This window comes from Schistocerca serialis, chromosome 3 (assembly GCF_023864345.2).
Source record: "Schistocerca serialis cubense isolate TAMUIC-IGC-003099 chromosome 3, iqSchSeri2.2, whole genome shotgun sequence".
NCBI classification, from domain to species: Eukaryota; Metazoa; Arthropoda; class Insecta; order Orthoptera; family Acrididae; genus Schistocerca; species Schistocerca serialis.
Genome location: NC_064640.1, coordinates 238,995,432 through 239,015,223, shown reverse-complemented (window position 1 = coordinate 239,015,223; position 19,792 = coordinate 238,995,432). Strand labels below are relative to the sequence as shown.

The window sequence follows — 19,792 nt, the reverse complement described above, 5'->3', positions numbered from 1 at the left end:
TTCTGCAGGCCGCTTCAAATGCCGGTTCACTAAATTTTTTTTATGGTATTTCTCGAAAAGAATGTCGCTTTACCTCCATGCAGTCCCATTTGAGTTCCCGAACCATCTCCGTAACACTTGTGTGTTGCCGAACGTACCGGTAACAAAACTAGCAGCCCGCCTCCAATTGCTTCAAATTCAAATGGCTCTAAGCACCATAGTACTTAATATCTGAGGTCATCAGTCCCCTATACTTAGAACTACTTAAACCTAACTAACCTAAGGACATCACACACATCCATGCCCGAGGCAGGATTCGAAACTGCGACCGTAGCAGCAGCGCGGCTCCGGACTAAAGCGCCTAGAACCACTCGATCACAGCGGCCGGCTCCAATTGCTTCGATGTTATCCTTTAATCCAAACTGGTGCGGATCCCAAACACTCGTGCAGCACTCAAGAACAGACAAAAAGGCTATGCCATTAATGCACCAAGGAGGAAGGTGACCATGGTAATAATTTGCGTAGTCTGCAATTTGCTGAATTGGGCGCAGATGAAGGTACTGCAATGCAGAGAAATGTGGAAACCAGTATTCCTTCATGTATTCATTCATTTTTACGCTCTCCGCCGTTAGCTATCATCAAAATCAAGATTACATCGTTACATGGTTGACTTGCAACGAACATGAGCAGACTGCCGAAACGCGCAAAAATGAATTAATAAATGAAGGAATACTGGTTTCTAGTTTTCTCTGCATTGCAGTTCCTTCATCTGCGACAAATTCTGCAATTGGCAGACCAGGTAAATTTCTTAACAATAGGTAGCACTAGCGTCCTATATGCGGTGCCCTATACAGATGAATCACACTTTCTTAAAATTCTCACAATAAACCGAACTCGACCATTCGTCTTCCCTACCGCAGTCCGACGTGACTAAGCGGACACTACTAATGCTGTATTCGAGCATTTCGGGTTTGTTTTTCCTACTCATCTGCATTAACTTAAATTTTTCTACATTTCGAGATAGCTGCCATTCGTCACACCAACTAGAATTTTGTCTTAGTCATCTTGTGTCTTCATACAGTCACTCAATTGCGACACCTTCCCCTCCACAGCAGCATCACCAGAAAACAACAGCAGATTGCTGCCCACCCTCTCCACCAGATCATTTATGTATACAGAGAATAATAGCGGTTCTGTCACACTTCCCTTGGACACTCCAGGCTGGTGTACATTCGCCGTCGAGGACAACATACTGGATTCTATTTCTTAAGAAATGTACGAGCCACTCAGAGCATTTCTGTGAACCGCTCGTACATTCGTTAATAGTCTGCGGTGGGACACAGTGTCAAATACTTTTCGGAGATCCAGAAAATGGAATCTGTCTGTTGCCCTTCATTCATATTTCGCAGTATATCATATGAGAAAAGGACATGCTGAGTTTCACACGAACGATGCTTTCTTAAACTGTGCTGATTCGTGGACAGCAAATCCCACAAAATAACGGATTTTCAAGCTGCTAAAGAAGTTCAAAATGGTTCAAATGGTTCTGAGCACTATGGGACTTAACTTCTGAGGTCATCAGTCCCCTAGAACTTAGAACTACTTAAACCTAACTAACCTAAGGACATCACACACATCCATGCCCGAGGCAGGATGCGAACCTACGACCGTAGCGGTCGCGCGGTTCCAGACTGTAGGCTAAAGAAGTGGCAGTGGCAACTGTCAATAAGAGCGTGATTAAAGTAATGATAGTGCTCAACCGTTTTCAGTTCGCTCTGTCAATAAATTCCAGAAGCACTGAGAGGAAGAGATGGCAGAATAGCAGTACTAGTAATAGTAGTCGTTGTTGTTGTTATAGAAGCAACCTGTCCTATTAGAGGAACACAACACATACTAGTAGACATGGGCGTGTGTATTACCATCTATTACCAACAAGAACACGACAAATTTCGTTGGAATTAGCTGAGGGGAATGATGTTATTTTCAATGTCACCCAAGGGAAACCGCATATGTGTTCAGTAGAGTTCTCATCCAGTAAATATGATGTGTATCCGTATTGAGTTTTCTGTAGGTAATCTCAAATTCTGATATAAAATAATGAAATCGCCCACCTCGAATTTGTTCTCGTCTTGATTCAGAGGTATAACTGCTGTCGCTATATCCTGTGTTCTCAAGATTGCTTCAAATGCTGAAATGGAACATAGACTACAGCGCATTATTCTTGGCCGATTAATTAGCCATTCGACAACGTTCAGGAAATCTCATATTTAAATCACGGCAAGATATATCAGTTGTCCGTTGCACTTATATTATGTATGGTGCAATACGTATTAAAAATTGTCTGATCTTGTAAAACACAAATCGAAAAAACCGAAATTGTAAAAGCCAAACCTCACATAGAGAAGAGAAAAGTTAAAGCGAAGAAATAAGAGAAGTATAAATGAAGCCTTTTGCGGTACACTAGAGAAAATTAAAAAATTAATCGCCCTAAAGACGTGACCTAGAATAGAAACTCCTTTCGCATCCAGCGATCAGCTACATCTGGTCCACACATGGACCGCATAAAAACTTGAGAGAGATAATTGCCCCAGCGTGTCCGCAAGGACTATCAGGAACCATTTGCAGGGGGGTGGGCTGAAAAGAAGGGCGTGAAACAACTAGAGTGTGTCTGGCAGTAACATACAGGCCCTAAACTGGTTATCGTGGCCAAGGGGAGCCATAGCCTTCGACGGAAGTTAAGAGAACACTAGACAGTCTCATCACCAGACGACCACTACAAGGAAAAAAAGAATTAAAATCACTCCACTCCATGACTGCCACAGTGGCACTGGTACAGCAACCGTAACAGATCTTTAGAACAGAAAAACAGTTTTAGTTGCACCTATCTTGTGCAACCAAGATTGTTTTTCCTGTTCTAAAAGGAAAAAAAGAATCTTTAGAGATGGAGCACAAGCTCGGATTGGCCAAGGATGGGAAAAGAAATAGGTCACGCACTCTCGAAGGAACTATGCCAGCATTTACCTTAAGCGATTTAGAGGAGTTATGGAAAACCTAAATCGGAACGACCAGACAAGGGTTTAACCTGGCCTCCTCCAGAATACTCAGTGCGCCACCTACGAGATGTTCATATATTTCTGTCTGTCACAATCTTCTGACCTGTAGCGATATGACTGTCTGCATTACTTGCAAAGTCATTTGACCAAATGGGACAATAGAAGGATTTAGTGTGAAATATGACACACCTACGTTCATGTCTGTGCACGACTGCGGGACTGTACTGTAAATACAGAAGGCAATAAGATAGTAAAGTTTTTGTCCGATCCAATCTGTCAGGTGTGCCATCTTACAGCAAGCGTTCACTACGTACAACCAGCGAATAAAACTTATACGTGTGAGGCTATTTTTCAGGGCTTTCATTTTAGTCTTGCAAATTTTCATTCTCGCAAAAAAAGAAAGCAAAGAAAACCATGTGATGCAAGGAAGCATTTCAACTTGGATTTGAAATTCTGATACTTATTACTCAGTTGTTATTGGTGTCTTCTTTTTTGTTATTGGAACACTTATAAAACGCAGCCTCCAGTGTAAGGCACAATTTTCAATTGTCAAGGAAATCTTGCCAAAGTGCTGATTTTTCCACTTTTTGTGTTTGTTGAGTGAATGTTGCAGTTGTTCCTGAATAATTCGATGCATCCGTGTTCCTAACATGAAGTATAACGAGGAAGTAATTTTCTAGAGTGGAACAGTCATTATGTGGCTTATTCTCAGACGTAATGATCCGTAATATAAATCATAAAAAAGCAGCGTAAAGGACGATTATCAACAATGACAGTTCTGGTAGACTGCGGGAAGTAACAAGCCACTTCACTAGTCAACTCATTCGAACTACGTGTTTGTTGTGTAAGGGAACCCTGTGGCTCTGAGCACTATGGGACTTAACTTCTAAAGTCATCAGTCCCCTAGAACTTAGAACTAATTAAACCTAACTAACCTACGGACATCACACACATCCATGCCCGCGGCAGGATTCGAACCTCCGACCGTAGTGGTCGCGCGGTTCTAGACTGTAGCGCCTAGAACCGCTCGGCCACCCCCGCCGGCGTAAGGGAACCTTGTCCTCAGCGTACTTCCTATGGTTGACCATACTAACCTTGGTACACATTTCTCAAAAGCTATTCGTTCAAATCAAACCAAATTTGGAACGTGCATAAGTTGTCATAACCTCAAGGTGTGTTACTTATATGACAGAAGCTTTGTTATCACACTGGTTATTTTAACTGCCTCGTGTGAATACATTTACCAGTCAGTTGTACACACAAAAAATAACAATGGTAATTACTGCACAAATATCTCTGTTCATCACCATGGAACAAGAGCTAGACTCGACTTACGTTTACCAAGAAAAAATGAACATAAAACTCAAAACAACATTTTCTACCAAGGAATAAAACTGTACAATAAATTACCAAAGTCTCTGGAAACGGCCCTCCTGCTCATGATTCTTGTACATAAGCCTATTACATATTACCCATCTTTCCCCATAGCTTATACCTATTTTTCCGACTATTTCAACATCCTGCACAATTTCAGATTTTCAGCCGTTTTTCTAGGTCAAGGAATCCTATGAAATTGCATTTTTTTTTTTAAAGTCTTGCTTCCATCATCAAGCTCAATGTCAGAAGTGTACCTATGGTGTATTTACCTTTCCTAGTGCCAAATTCGTTGTTTTTCTGAGTCTGATGGCATGTCTCCAGTGTCATAGATTCTACACGCTAACTTGAACAATTTTGTTTCCCCAGTGATTTACAGAATTCCAAAAAAAAGTCAGCTATCCCTTCTGCATTCCCTGAAATCTGGAGTAGAGAGTTTTTATTCATTACAAAATTCTCGTACCGTTTGAGAAATGAAAAAAATTCTGATGACACCCATAACAAAATCCATTTGTTTCATTCTCCATCACGTAGGCCTAGAGGCCTTTGGCATAATCTTCCCACCTCTCTGCTCCCTGTTCTCTATTTAACAGTGAAATTCCTTTTGCACTCTTGATGTTGACACCTTTGCTTTTGATTTCACTGAACGTTTTATTGACTCTTTATGTGCAGAATCTATTCTTCCAACAACTATTTCTTTTTTTTTATATCCTCACATTTTTCCTGCCATCATTTCACTTCAGTTTCCAAGCCCTACCTACTGATTTCATTCCTAAGTAATTTATGTGACTTACATTGCTGCATCACTGTATTTTGCTGAACAATTTTGTATTTCAGTCTACCATCAATTATCTGAAGTATTTCTTCTGTTACACAAGGTTTCATTGCAATTACATTCCTTGTATCTATGTTTTTCTGCCCATTTTCTGTGATCGCCCTGTTTAGAGATGTTAACTCTTCTTCTACTGAACTGCCTACTGTGGTATTCATTATCATACTATCTAAAATCTCACAACTTCAGATGTGCATACTTATTTTTGAGTACTTAAGTATCTAACTTCTTTAGACATTTATTTTTCCTGGTCATTCTCTTCAACTTCAGCCTACTCTTCATCATTATTAAATTGTATCTGCTACGTGGTGCACCTTACAATCCTGCATCTGATTTCAGAATCTCTGCCTCATTATAATGTAATCCAGATGGTATCTTCCCATTTCTCCAAGCCTTTTCCAAATATATCTCATCCTCTTGTGAGTCTTGAACATTGTATTTGCTATTGGTATTACTAGTTGAAATTTAGTGTGGGACTCAGTCTTCCTTCTCTTCTTCCTTCTGTATTTCTTCTGTAACTCTATGTTTTATTCCTTCTCCTACTATAGTGTTCCAGTCCTCCATTAATATTATATTTCCATCTCCTTTATGTACTGAATTACATGTTGTATGCCCTCTCTCTCGCTCTCTCTCTCTCTCTCTCTCTCTCTCTCTCTCTCTCTCTCTCTCTCTCTCTCTCTCTCTATCTCTATCTCTCTCTCTCTCTCTCTCTCTCTCATTTTCTGCTTTTGCTGTTTACAAGTATACCTGAATTATTGTTGTTCGTGATGACTGTTTGCCAATCCTCATAGGAATAATCCTGTCACTGAACTGTTAATAACAACTCATTATATCCTCTACTTTTCTGTTCACAGTGAATCCTGCTCCTATTATATCATATCTTCCTGTGACTATATTTGTATGATCAGAAACCCTTATCGTATTTCCACTTCAACTTGCAGACTGCTACTGTATCTAGCTTCCCTACCACATTCAGTCTTCTAACATTCCACACTCACAGAATATTAACCTTTTGCTGATTTTCCAATTATTTTCTCATGGTCACTTCCTCCTTTCCAACCTTTTCCCAGGTATAATAGTATGAAAAGGGAACATATGCTGAATATTTTGCCAGTGGAGAGATCATGACAATATATTTTGGGTTACAGGCTACATTTCCTGCAGATAAGCATTATGTATTTTCCGACCAGTTTCCATTTCCTGTGTATTCTCATGCCTCCTTTTTGACAATAATTTAAACCAAACTCCCAGCCACCCCATGCCTTGTCTGACAGCATCTGCTAGTTCCTGCCTCCTCCTGTTCATTCTTAGCCAAACATTTTAAGAATGTGCAAACCACTTTTACAACAGCTGAGAACTACTATGATGATGTGAACTCTCCTTGCCTGAATCCTCTTTCAGCTTTCAACATTACTATTATGGTGAAGTTTAATGCAAACTGTAGCAGAGAGGTACATATTCTTCTTTTACACTAACATAGGTTGAATCAATTCTCTGTTTCTTGAGTGGTGTTTATATATATATATATATATATATATATATATATATATATATATATATATATATATATATATATATATGCACTTTCCTCAATACAGAGGCTTCTCTTGAATGTAACAATACGCTTGAAACTTATTGCAATGAGTACTACACAAGTGCTTAAACATTCTCTCATTAAGATGTATTTCGATCTTATTTATCCTCTTCTGCACCAAATCTTCTCAGTGTCACTTCTACATTTTAGAGCCAAGTGCTCATTGGTCATCCTCACCTTCTTCTTCCATTAATTTATGACCCCAATATCAGTTTTGGTAGTCTTGTTCCCTCCGTTCTTTTTATATGCCCATACCACTGCAATTTTTTCAGTCCATCGCATCACATATTCCTTCTACCACTTTTATTACTTCAGTGTTCCTTATGTGGTCTCTCCTGAAAATTTTTGCTGACCTTTTCCAAAACTCCATCTCTCATACTTTCAGCTTGTTTATATGTCTCTGATTAGTTGTCCAGATCTCTGTTGCATACAAGACTATACACTCTAATATCGACTTACATATGAGTCTTTTCATTCCATTCATCACATTCCTGCTCCATAAGACAGCCAAAATTTTTCTCCAAGTCAAAGAATCCCAGAAGTTATATGTATGGTAGTTTAAAAAAGTATTTGACAGACAATTCCCTCCTCTCTCCTTAATAAATGACACCTGCCATATAATTTCATGCCAAATCATTTCAAATGTGGCAGACCGTATGAGGAATACTTGTCCCATTTAAAACTGTTTTTATCTTCAGTTACGAAATAAAGAAAATCTGATGTGATCTAAAATAAGATATATGGTGTGCATTCTTTTTTCCAGTGTAATAGTAATAACATTGTTGGACCACTGCTAATAAGCGAGGTGGCGCAGTGGTTAGACACTGGACTCGCATTCGGGAGGACGACGGTTCAATCCCGCGTCCGGCCATCCTGATTTAGGTTTTCCGTGATTTCCCTAAATCGCTCCAGCCAAATGCCGGGATGGTTCCTTTCAAAGGGCACGGCCGACTTCCTTCCCCATCCTTCCCTAATCTGATGAGACCGATGACCTCGCTGTCTGGTCTCCTTCCCCCAACAAACCAACCAACCACTGCTAATGTGGGATTTATAATGTCTTCTAGTAATGAACATAATGTTGTGTGATGTCTGTTCTTCTCTTGTCTCCAGATGTGGAAAACTACCAGTAGCAGCAATACTGTGCATCCATCCATTGAGCTTGTCTGCTATGAAGATGGGACAGTCAGATGTGACCAGAACAAGAGTGTCCTGAACCTTTTAAGTGATGTGACACTTTTCATCAACAGCAGCCTGTGTGGAAGAGAAAGCCATGGTCCTGTACAAAATGCGTCACTGGGATCCAGTTGCTGGTTTTGGTCAAATGGCAGACGAGTGTGGTAATAAACTCTCTGAAAGTAATAAATTTAGCACTCTTTGTTAGTGGTAACATTTCTTGCTTAAGACAATACAAATTTAACTTAGTATGACTACTTACTAATCATATTACTTAATATAAAGTAAATGTTAGCTCAGTTAACATAAAATACCTTGAATGGTGTTGTTTGTAAATCTAATTTCGTAGAATTGTATGGTCCCTGAAGGAGAGAATTATGCTTAATTTCCACATGGATTATGTGAACTAGGGGGCAAAAACTGTAGGGAAATTGCATTTTACGGATGTATTGGCCTTGAGATGAACAGAAAACATTCTGACACTTAGTGTTCACCATAAATGTACTCATACATAATTGTATATGCATGCATTAGTCATTCCTATCTAGGGCAAAGCAGTGGTTTTTTCAAAACAGCAGTACCTGAGTTCTGCAGCAATAGGGATACAGGGCAGAAAATCTGTCATGGTCTCTGACTTGTCTGCCATGTCAATCAAGGGGCAGTAGAGATGCCCTGAAGTAGCCCTTTTCCTCCGTATACTGACAGTTGGACAGCATTAACTGCATAATGGAGAAGCATCAGATGTGATCAATATTCTGCCCACCTAACATAATTAGATTATTCCTGGGTATCATAACATGTTATATTGATCTCCGTAAGTCATGAATTTTATCTGTTCCCTTCTCTTTGCAGTCTAGTATATGTCAGGTAAACAGTCAGAGTCCTGGAAGATCGCTGCATAGAATGTAAGCAGCACCCATTGCAAAAATACCAACCACCTCCCCCCATCCCCTCCTCCAACCACACCACCACCACCACCACCACCACCACCACACTGCAACACCAACACCACCACCCATCTCCCAAACCAGCAGTCATGTAACACAACTTGCCAAGTGAACTCTCCATGGATATCAAACAAATAAAGTTGCTGATTCATAAATTAAACTTATGGGTTCAATTAGAAAATATTCATTAAAATTAAAATCATAGAATATATTATCTGTTACTCAGGATACTGCCACAGCTATGTCTAGAATCTGCAGCCTTCATCCACATGAATAACAGCAGAGATATAAATTAGAATTTTGTGAAAAAAATGCCTGTTCAAAGATGGATAAAATGTAACAAGATAGCTTTTAGAATGCTTGGAGAGCCATAGAGAGCAAAAGCAATCTCTGTGACAGGGTGACAACGTAAAATGATATTCCTGGAATGACATAGGTTTTGCAAGAGTGGTAAATGCCTCCATGTATACAGTAAAACTGTTCTAGCCTCCTGGCATCAGTCTATCAGCAACCTGATAAAGGTCTATTCTAACCCCTGATACCCCCCCCCCCCCCCCCCCAAGTATCATATCCTCAATTAAGCGGTGCATCCATGGCGACCTTTGTGACAGTGACCATTTTCCTACCATTCTCTCCCTCCCCACTCGCAGACATCTGGCACATGCTCCATGTTGGTCACTTCAGAAAGCGGACTGACTGACTTTCTCCTCTACAGTCACTTTTCCAGCCAGTCATATGACAGATATCGACAAATTGGTACAGGATACTATTGATACTATTACTCATGCTGCAGCAGCAATGAAACCCTACTCCTCCTGCTCATCGTGACGAGTGCCAGTGCCATGATAGTCTTAAGATATAGCCAGAGCTATCAGGGAATGCTACAGGGCACTTCAATGGCACAAGTGCCATCCCTCTATGGATAATTTAATAGCATTCAAGAGACTCCAAGCAAAAGCATGGTTTATAATAAAGAAAACAAATCAAGAGTGTTGGGACAAATATGTCTCAACTATATGATCCCACATCCCATCATCCCAAATATAGACTAAACTCCACCATGTTTGTGGCCATCCACCACCTGTAGCAGTTCCCGGCATCCTTGTCAATAATAACATCTGCACTGATCCCATGGTACTTGCCGAATGTTTTGCAGCACACTTTGCTGAAGTGCCCGCTTGCAGTAATTGCCATAGTCATTTCCTGACCCGAAACACCTTATTGAGTGCCGCCTGCCATTTGGCGGGAGGAATTATTTCCCTCTCAATGGTAGGAAGGCATTATTATTCCCGTCCTGAAACCAGGAAAGGACCCACATATTTTAATTAACTACTGGCCAGCCTCTCTGATGAATTGGCTGTGTAAGCTATTCAAATGAATTGTCAACCACTGTCTTTGTTAGTGCCTTGAAGCCAGTAGGCATATGTCACAATTCCAAAGTGGCTTTTGGGCCTTCTGATCCACTACAGGTCACTTGTTTCATTTGGAATCTGTAGTGTGCAATGCTTTCATGCATTGCCAACATCTGATTGCTGTGTTCTTTGACCTAAGGAAGGCATACGATACCACCTGGTGACATCACATCTTATCCACACTGCATGAGTGGGGTTTCCGGGGCAATTTATCCATTTTTATACTGAATTTCATACCTTTCTGACTTTTTTGTGTCCAGATAGGTTCAACTCTCAGCAACAAATAAGTACAGGAAACCAGTGTCCCTCAAGGACTGGTTCTGAGCATCATGCTGTTCACTATTGCCATCAATAGTATCATAAATGAAGTGGGCCCCACAGCCTCTCTGTTACTGTACGTGGATGATCTTTGCCTGTACTATGCCTCTGGATCACTGCACACCACTGAGCACTATCTTCAGGGGGCTGTCTGGAGAGCCCATGACTAAGCCCTGAATCATGACTACCAATTTTCTCCTACAAAATAATGAGTTGTGCATGTTTATCAACTCCGGGCTGTGCACCCGCACCCAGAAAATCATGGTGACCAGTTACTTGAAGTCACTGAAAATGTTCAATTCTTGGATATTTTGTTTGACAATAAGCTAACTTGGCTGACACATGTCCACCGGCTCAAGGCAACTTGCATAAAGAAGCTGAATGCTCTCCATTTTTGTAGTCACTCCTTGTGGGGCATGGACCACACAGATCTTCTGAAATTTCACAAAGCACTGATTTTATCGCTCTTGGACTATGGATGTGTTGCCTATGGGTTGGTAGTACCATCCATACTGAGTTTGCTGGATCTAGTTCACCACAGTGCCATGCAGTTGGCAACAGGGTCCTTCCATATGAGTCCTGTTGACAGCCTCCTGGCGGAAGCCAGTGTCCCACGGCTGCGGGTTCGATGACAGTAGTTTCCGCCAAGTTATGCAGTCACAGTCTGTTAGATCCCTACCCACACATGTCACTCAACTCAGTTCCACAACAAAAAGCTCCAAGTGTTTCTGCATCGCCCAAAACTGGGTAGACCAGATGGGGTCCGACTGGATATTCTACTGAAGGCCTAGAGCTCCCTCCCGGCACTGTCCTGTGATACAAATGGACCTCTCTTGTGGCCCCAAGGAGGATGCTGATCCTACCCTGCTCCAACACCTGTTTCTTTTGACCCACCATGGATGGGAAGTCAACAACAGGATCAGTTACACTTTTGCACATGTGAGGGGACATGAGAAGCACTCTCTGGAGAGTGCCTGCAGTGTGTACACTACAGAGTTGGTTGCCAAATCTCTGGATTTGCAGTATGTGAAATCCCAGGCCATGACAAACTTTCTGATCTGTAGCAATTCCATGAGTTGCTTAAAAGGTGTAACCCTGTGCTATCCCAAAAATTTTTTGGTCACCATTTAGCTAAAGACAAAACTATAGAAGATCAACTTGACTTCGGGATACCGGGCACAGACTTACAATTACAACTTTGATGGAATATTTTGGGGTTCTGGGAATTGGAATGGCAGGCTACTATGACCTAAAACAAGTGGAGAGCAATTAAAGGGTCCACTAAAGTGTGGCATACATCTTTCCAGGCCTCTTGGAAAGATGTCATTGTGTTTTGCCACATATGCATGAGCCACACAAGACAGGCACGAGTTCCTTCTGCATCAGGAAGATCCTGGTCACTGCAGTTGCAGTAGTCTACTGCTGATAGTGCATGTTCTTGTTGAGTGCACCCCGCTGGCCGATCTGCAGCGTGCTCTCAGCTTGTGTACCTCAGATGCCTGTGGATGACTAGACAGCCACTACCAAGCATTTCCTGAGTGAGAGCTGATTTTACACTGAATTATAGTACTCCTCCACTTCCAGTGTTAGGGGTGGTTGTGGGGGGGAGAGCCTCCCCCTTTAGCAGGTACCCCCCCATTCGACCACAGATTACTTTCTTCCCCCCTCACCTTGTTGTGCCTTACGACCCTCTCGTGGAAGATGCTGCCTGGGTTATATCTATTTTCTTTTACCTGTCATGTTACAACTACCGTCATACCCTTTTAAATTCTTGCACTTGCTTATATAGTTGGAGCAATTAAGTCCCCATTTGTTTTCACTTTTTATGTGTTTCTTTTGTGATTCGGAGAGACTGATGATCCAGTAGTTCATTCCCTTTAAACTCCTCCTCCTCCTCCTCCTCCTCCTCCTCCTCCTCCTCCTCCTCACTGGTCTATCTCTTCAAGTCAAGTCACTACTTCCTTTCAAGTTATTCAATCAACCCACCTAATCTTCATCATTCTTCTATAGCATCACATTTCAAAAGCTTATCTTCTGTTTATGTCTCAACTGTTTATCATCCATGTTTCACCTCTGTAAAAGGCTATACACCAGACTGAGACCATCAGAAAAGACTTCCTAAAATTTGAATTTATGTTCAATGTTAACATAATTCTCTTTTTAAGAAATGCTTTTCTTGCTATTGTCAGTTAACATTTTGTATCCTCTGTTCTTCAGCCATCATCACTAATTTTTCTGCCAAAATAGCAATACTTATCTATTTTTATTAGTGTCTCATTTCTTGATCTAATTCTCTCAGCATCACCTGATTTCATTCAGATACACTACTTCCATTTTCCTTGTTTTCCTTTTGTTGATGTTCACCTTATAACCTGTTTTTAAGACACTTTTCATTCTGTTTAAATACTTAGCCAAATCCTTTGTTGTTCCTGATAATGTCACTGTCATACATCACAATTTGAATTTCTTCCCTCTGTTAAATTACCTTCCCAAATTTCGCCTTCATTTCTTTCATAGCCTGCTTAATGTACAGACTGAATAATATCAGGGGGAGGCTACAGCCCTAGCTTACTCCCTTTGCAATTACTGCTTCCCTTTCTTATTCTTTGACTAGGAACTGCTGCCTGGTTTCTGTACATGTTGTAGATAGCCTTTTGCTCACTTGATTTTATCCCAGTTGCCTTCAGAATTTCAAAGAGTATATTCCAGTCACAATTTTCAAAAGCTTTCTTCAGATCTACAAATGCTGCAAATGTAGGTTTTCCTTTCTGCAAACTCCATTCAAAGGTAAGTTGTAAGGTCAGTATGCTCGTTGTGTTTCTACATTGCCTCATTGCCTATTCCATGTGGCTTGTTTCAACTTCAGTCTTTCACTGCTCTGCCAATTTTTTTCTTGCAGTATCATATATTACATCTTATTTTCATCTAAGTCTTCTTCTACATCTACATCACATATGTACTCTATAAACCACAGTGAAGTGCATGTCAGGGGGCACTTCCCATTGTAAACCTTTGCAGTTGCAATCTAGGCATTCTTGCTTTGTCACTTTGCATTTTGTCACTCAGTATGTAGATGTATGTATTCCATTTGTTGCTTCATTTGCTGTGTTCTTATATTTTCTTTTAAATTCAATATTTCATGTGTTATCGAAAGATTTCTGCTGGACCTGGTTTTTCATCTCTCAAAGCTACGCCATTTATTTTCCTTTTGTATTCTCTTGTCCAGTTTTAGTGCAATATTGCCTTTATGCTCCCTTTGAGAATCTCTTCCAGTTGATCCAAATCCCATCCCCATAATTTGCTACCATTCTACAATTTCCTCTGTTTTAATCTGAAGTTCACTACCAGTAAGTTATGGTCAGAGTCCACATGTGCCATTGGAAATGACTTACAGTTTAAAATTGGGTTTTGAAATATGTCTTAACATTATGGGATCATTCTGAAACCTTTGCATCTCTCCAAGTCTCTACTGGGTATACAATCTTCTTTCATGATTTTTAAAGGTAATGTCAGCAGTGATTATATTTTGCTTTGTGCGGTGTTGTACCAGGTGAATTCCCCTTTCATCCATTTTTCCAGCCCATGTTCTCCTACTATTTTTCCTTTTTCGACTATCAAATTCCAGCCCCCATCATAATTAAATTTTCAACTGCTTTGACTATCTGAGTAATTTCTTTTATCTTGTAATGCATTCTTTCAATATCTTAATCTGTGTAGGTAGTAGGAGTATAAACTCCTGCTATTGACTGTACAGATTATACACACTTAATTAAAAAGTGAGATTCATTATCAATTTTGCTGCCTTCTGATCGCATATTCCTTTTAATCTTACATAAACAGTGTTTACATGGGATGAATCAGTTTCAGTGTATCGTTTCTCTGCATTGAAGAAATAATTAACTTAGACACAGCTGGATAAAAATTTAAACTACATCTATAAATCAATGTGGAAAAATTAAATTGATTCTAAAAGTGACTATACAAGTGAATGGTTTGATCTTTAGACCCTTATTACACAGCTCTTATAGAATCATTTTTTTCTAAAGCTATTTGGAGCTGAGAATGATTTGGTTTTATTGCAATTACACACAAAGGAGTTTGAGATACTGTCTATGAGACTCCTTGATGCAGTTCTGTGATTTGTTGATATAAGTGGGGACACCCAAGGGCTAATTACCAAATGATCACAAATTGCAAATTTTTGTTCTACAACATACCTGTCGATGCAGGTGGAAAATATAAACTTTATGAACAATGTGTGCTCCTCTTGAAATGTAGCTGAAATGCACACTTAAAAATTACTTTTTCATTTATAAGGGAAAAAAACTAAACTCCTGTTCCAAAGGGCAAACTGATAGTCAATAAGAAAGTCCTTTGCAGGTACTTAACAATACAGTCATACACTGATAAAAAAAAAAAAAAAAAAAAAAAAAAAAAAAAAAAACTTCTGGTATATTTGGTATGATGGTCATGGGTCTATAATTATTAATATAATTCTTTTCCTGTTAATTTGAGAAGGAAAAACTTTTGTAGCCTTGAAAAATTTTCTGATAGTGACCTGACAGTAAAGAGCAGTTTGTTGTACTTAAGAAGTAACAAGACACATTACAGTAGATTAATTCTGTTAGGTAATCAGATAAATTACAAAACCACAGAAGTGTCCAATTGCTTTATGTCTGTATTATAATATTGTGTATGTGTCAAGAAACAGTGATCTTGGGAGTAACTCAAGGTCAGAGCTAAGAGATGATGTTTGAGTACTGATTAAAGAAGAAGCTTCGTCAACAGTGTTTATGAAATGATTATTGACTATGTCTTCATGCTTAACGCACATTGTTGATTGAGTCTTCACTTTTGTTTAACATTTCACTCATTGATCACTTTCTATAAAGTATTTGATGTATTCTTAGAGTTTATCGTAAACTGATGTTCAGTTTATTGTGTTCATGACTGCCTTTGTTCAGGATTTTCATATGAATTTTGAAATAGTCATGGAATGGCTCACTGTCTGTAATTTTACCACATGTGAATTTCAGGTTTTTATTTTTGCAATGTGTCTATATTTCTAATGTTAATAAGTTACTACTAATTTGTATTGCATAAATAAGATATTAATTAAAAATGCCATATGATTAGTGTCGCAGAATATTCGTCGCTGGCACAAAATGCTCATCCAGTCAGCTTTATTTAGTGGATGTTTGAAAGAAAAAAATTTTTCTTTTGTAATGATGTTTTTTTTATTTTTGATTGCTTTCAGTCCATGTCTTTCCTGCTGACAATGACATCTGATTCTTATAGTTTGAAATGTGCTTCTAAGTGGGTTATTGATTAAGCCCAGATATCAATTTAGTATTGTCTTCTTTGTATCAGCTGATCAGCTGTTTGAAGATTTCTTGCTTCTTTAAGTAACATGTATTAAAAGGTGCTGCCCAAGACCATTTAAATGAAGTTTATTAGTGATTTAAAATCTATGACCAACAGCACTACTTACATAATATGAGAACTGTTCCTTAGCGGTAAGAATTAAAAACATTCATGTAAATGCTGCAGTTGACTAACTTTATCTTTTTTCCTTTCTTTCTTCTTTACTTTCTTTTCTTTTTTTTTCTTTTTTGAAGGAATCCTATTATTGGTGTCTTTTACTAAAGAATAAATTTACCAAGGTTGTGTTTCTTTGTAGATTACAGATTTTTAATTTTTATACACATAAATAAAACTGTAAAATAGTATAATGCAATAATTTAAGAAAAGTTGTCAATTTTTCTTGAGTGAGCATGCGTATTTCTGGTAGGGGAGCTCTACACACTTGACGAAACTCACAGTTGATGCTTCATTAACACACAAAATATTAGAGGGACTGAAAAGTAATGTCATTTCTGCACATGTCAACATTCATTTGTCATTTATCAGCGCAGTGTGTACTCCAAAGTTGTGTCAAACGACAATCAAGGCACAGTTGGACACCATTAACCAACCTTGCTCAACAAGCAAAGAACATTTTTAGCAGATTGGTAAAGACAAAAAAAGCTAACTGATCTACCACATGCAAATTATTGCTTCAGGGGCACAATGCAGAAGCGTTTTATTTATTTATTTATATATTTATTTTTTTAATCACTTGATAACTGAGGATGAAAAATGGGTCCTCTGTGATAATCCAAAATGCAAAAGGCAGTGCCTTTCTCTGAATGAATTGCCACGAGTAACAGCTAAGCCAGGTATACACCCAAAACAGGCGCTTTTGTGTGTTTGGTGGCATAATCACAGAATCATTCATTTTGAAGTGCTGGGACATGGATAAACTGTGAATGCAGACCGTTACTGTGAACAATTGCATCAAGAAAATCAATCTTTAATTGAAAAGTGCTAAGTGATTGTCAACAGAAAAGGTATTATTCTGCAACACAATAATGTAAGACTGCACTGTGCAAGATGAACCCAGGAAAAAAATTAATGAATTGAGGTGGGAGGTATTACCTCACCCACCGTACTTGCCTGATATTGCACCATTAGATTTCCATTTATTCTGATAGCTACAGAATTATCTATGTGGTAAAGGATTTGAAAATGTGAATGATGTCCAAAATGCCATCTCCAAATATTTTGCTCAAAAACCAATTGATTTTTATTGATCCAGCATTGATAATTTGCACACAGGTGGTAAAATGTTGCTCATAACTATGGTGATTACATCATTGATTAAAAATAAAAAGGGGTAAGCAATGCATCTGTTTGAATTTAATGTAGAAAAATTACAGTACTTTCCAGTCCCCCTAATGTATACTATACTATGTCCATAAGTATTATCAATGATCACAAGCTTCATAAAGAAATATGAATATTTAGCAATTTGATATCATTTCCAGGTGTGTGAAGAACAGCAGCAGCAGTATGTGGTTTTGATGTTATTCGTTAAGATGCCAAGGAGCACTGACATCACTTCACAGCTGGTTGCTAAAAGAATATTTCCAGTTCATACATTTCTACACATTCACATTTCCACACCATCACGGATTTCTTGACTCATTTCAATATGGGATCTACTGTTCCATATCAAAAGTGGAATGCTGTTTCACATATAATGAACTTAACATGCCTAGCAGCAGATTTTCATATCTTTCTTTTCATAATTGCATTTACATAGCTATCAAAAATCTGTTTTGTGCTGTTTGTTTGGCTTCTTCAGTTTGTCATACCCATATTTATTAGCAGCTGTGATAATTTCGTCATTACAATTTTTTTTAAGTTTCTGCCTTAAATCCTGTTCATTATATCTAATGGAAAACCACGTCTTTCACTTTCAACTAACTTACTCAAAATCACACACAGTTTCAATTATCATACCCATCACAGCATAATTCTTACTATAGCATTTACATTCAATTTATGCTTACTAATGAGAACACATACACTGTAGCAGTGTCAACCCTAAGTGATGACTCATCATACCCCCTAACACATGCTTGAGATTATACCAGTATAACCCTACCGGCTCTTCTCTAAACTACAAAAAGTGTGTGAAATGTGTGAACTTGGCAGATAACATTGTCAAAGTGGAGCTTGTTATCCCTTCCCCCAACATGGAAAGTTTATAAAGAAACAGAAAATGTAAACTAAGGAGTTGAATCACCATCAACTACTGTGCATCTGTTTGGTATAAACCCAAAAGATTTATGGGAAGTCAAAGAAATAATAATTCATTTCAGAATTCTAGAAGTATATTAACATGGTGTATAATATTACAGTAAGAGAAGCTAAATAACTTACTTCCAATACCGAACTCATTATGTACCTTGCTGAAGACAAAATTCAGAATTTTTAATTGAGGTTTTCAGGCACCTAGGAATGAGTAACTGATACATCTAGTAAACAAAATAAGTAAACCAGATTAATTTCAAGACAGTTTCATAGTTAGACTAGGTTCCTTACTTGTAAACAATTAAGTTCCACTAATAAGACACAGAAACAGATTATTCATCTTTAAACAAACCATAAGCTGACAATCACTTGAATTAAAAAATTCTAACTTAATAACAGACAATGGTTTTGGCAGTGACAATGTCCAAGTATTAATATTGCACATAATATCAGCTGTTAATAGCCTCTGCAATAACATTATGGAGAAATTTCACACTTAAAAATGAAGAATTTATAACAGGAAAATATTTAATAAGAACAATGAATTGTGTGTATCCTCCATAACCTTAATTAAAACTCTCAAAGTAATTGGGAATACTACTAAAGTTTCACAGAACATTCGCTCCATGATGAAGTATGTATTCCAAAACTGATAATAATTTTGAATAAAATAGCATTCCTAATCATACTGTTCAAGCACCATACCATGACCACACTTTTGTCATCCAATTGCAAAATTTGGGTAACAGATGCAGAGAAAAAAGAATTTAGAGACCCTGTATGTAAACAGTGTGGAGAGCTTACTGATGTGTGCAACTTTAATCATGTAACCTGAGTTGTGGTTGGTGTGGTATTTCTTGTTTCTAATGTAAATTGATTCTTAAATTATTACATGCCAGATTACTTGTCAAGTTGAGTGTCTTGCGTGCCACTGGTGTTCAGTGTAGCATTACTGCACTGTTCTTACCATTTAACCAATGAAGTAGGCCACACATGTACGGAATTTGGTACATTAACAAGTTTCAGATATCTTAATTCTCATTTATAAGTGGAACATAGAGGCATTCACATATTAATGACTCCAGTTTCCCAATTATGAAAGATGATTGAGATACCCCACATAAATAAATTAACTAACTTATGAATTTTTTAGAGGGCATCATATTCGTCATTGACTGTAGAAATAACTTATCAAACAACAGGTGTGCCATGAAGGCTGTAAATAACTTATCAAACAACAGGTGTGCCATAAAGGCTGTAGTCTGCAATTTGATAAACTGGTCACAGATGAAGGAACTGTAATACAGAGAAAACTTTACACCAACATTCCATCATTTATTAATCCATCACAATACAGGTTCAGAAAAAAACAGAGGATTACATTATTACATGGTTGACTCTGATCATGTTCATTGCAAGTCAACCATGTAACTATGTCATTCTATGGTTTTTATACAGACCAGGATTCTGAT

General features: G+C 38.4%; 1 long non-coding RNA gene across 1 annotated transcript in view; it reads left to right on the top strand.

The window, feature by feature from the left end:
• The window catches only part of LOC126471576 (uncharacterized), a 272,508-nt gene that overhangs the window by 251,273 nt on the left and 1,443 nt on the right, over nucleotides 1-19,792 (top strand). Inside the window, exon 4 of the long non-coding RNA XR_007586344.1 lies at nucleotides 7,943-8,169. This is a non-coding gene — a long non-coding RNA (uncharacterized LOC126471576). The remainder of the gene's footprint in view (nucleotides 1-7,942; nucleotides 8,170-19,792) is intronic.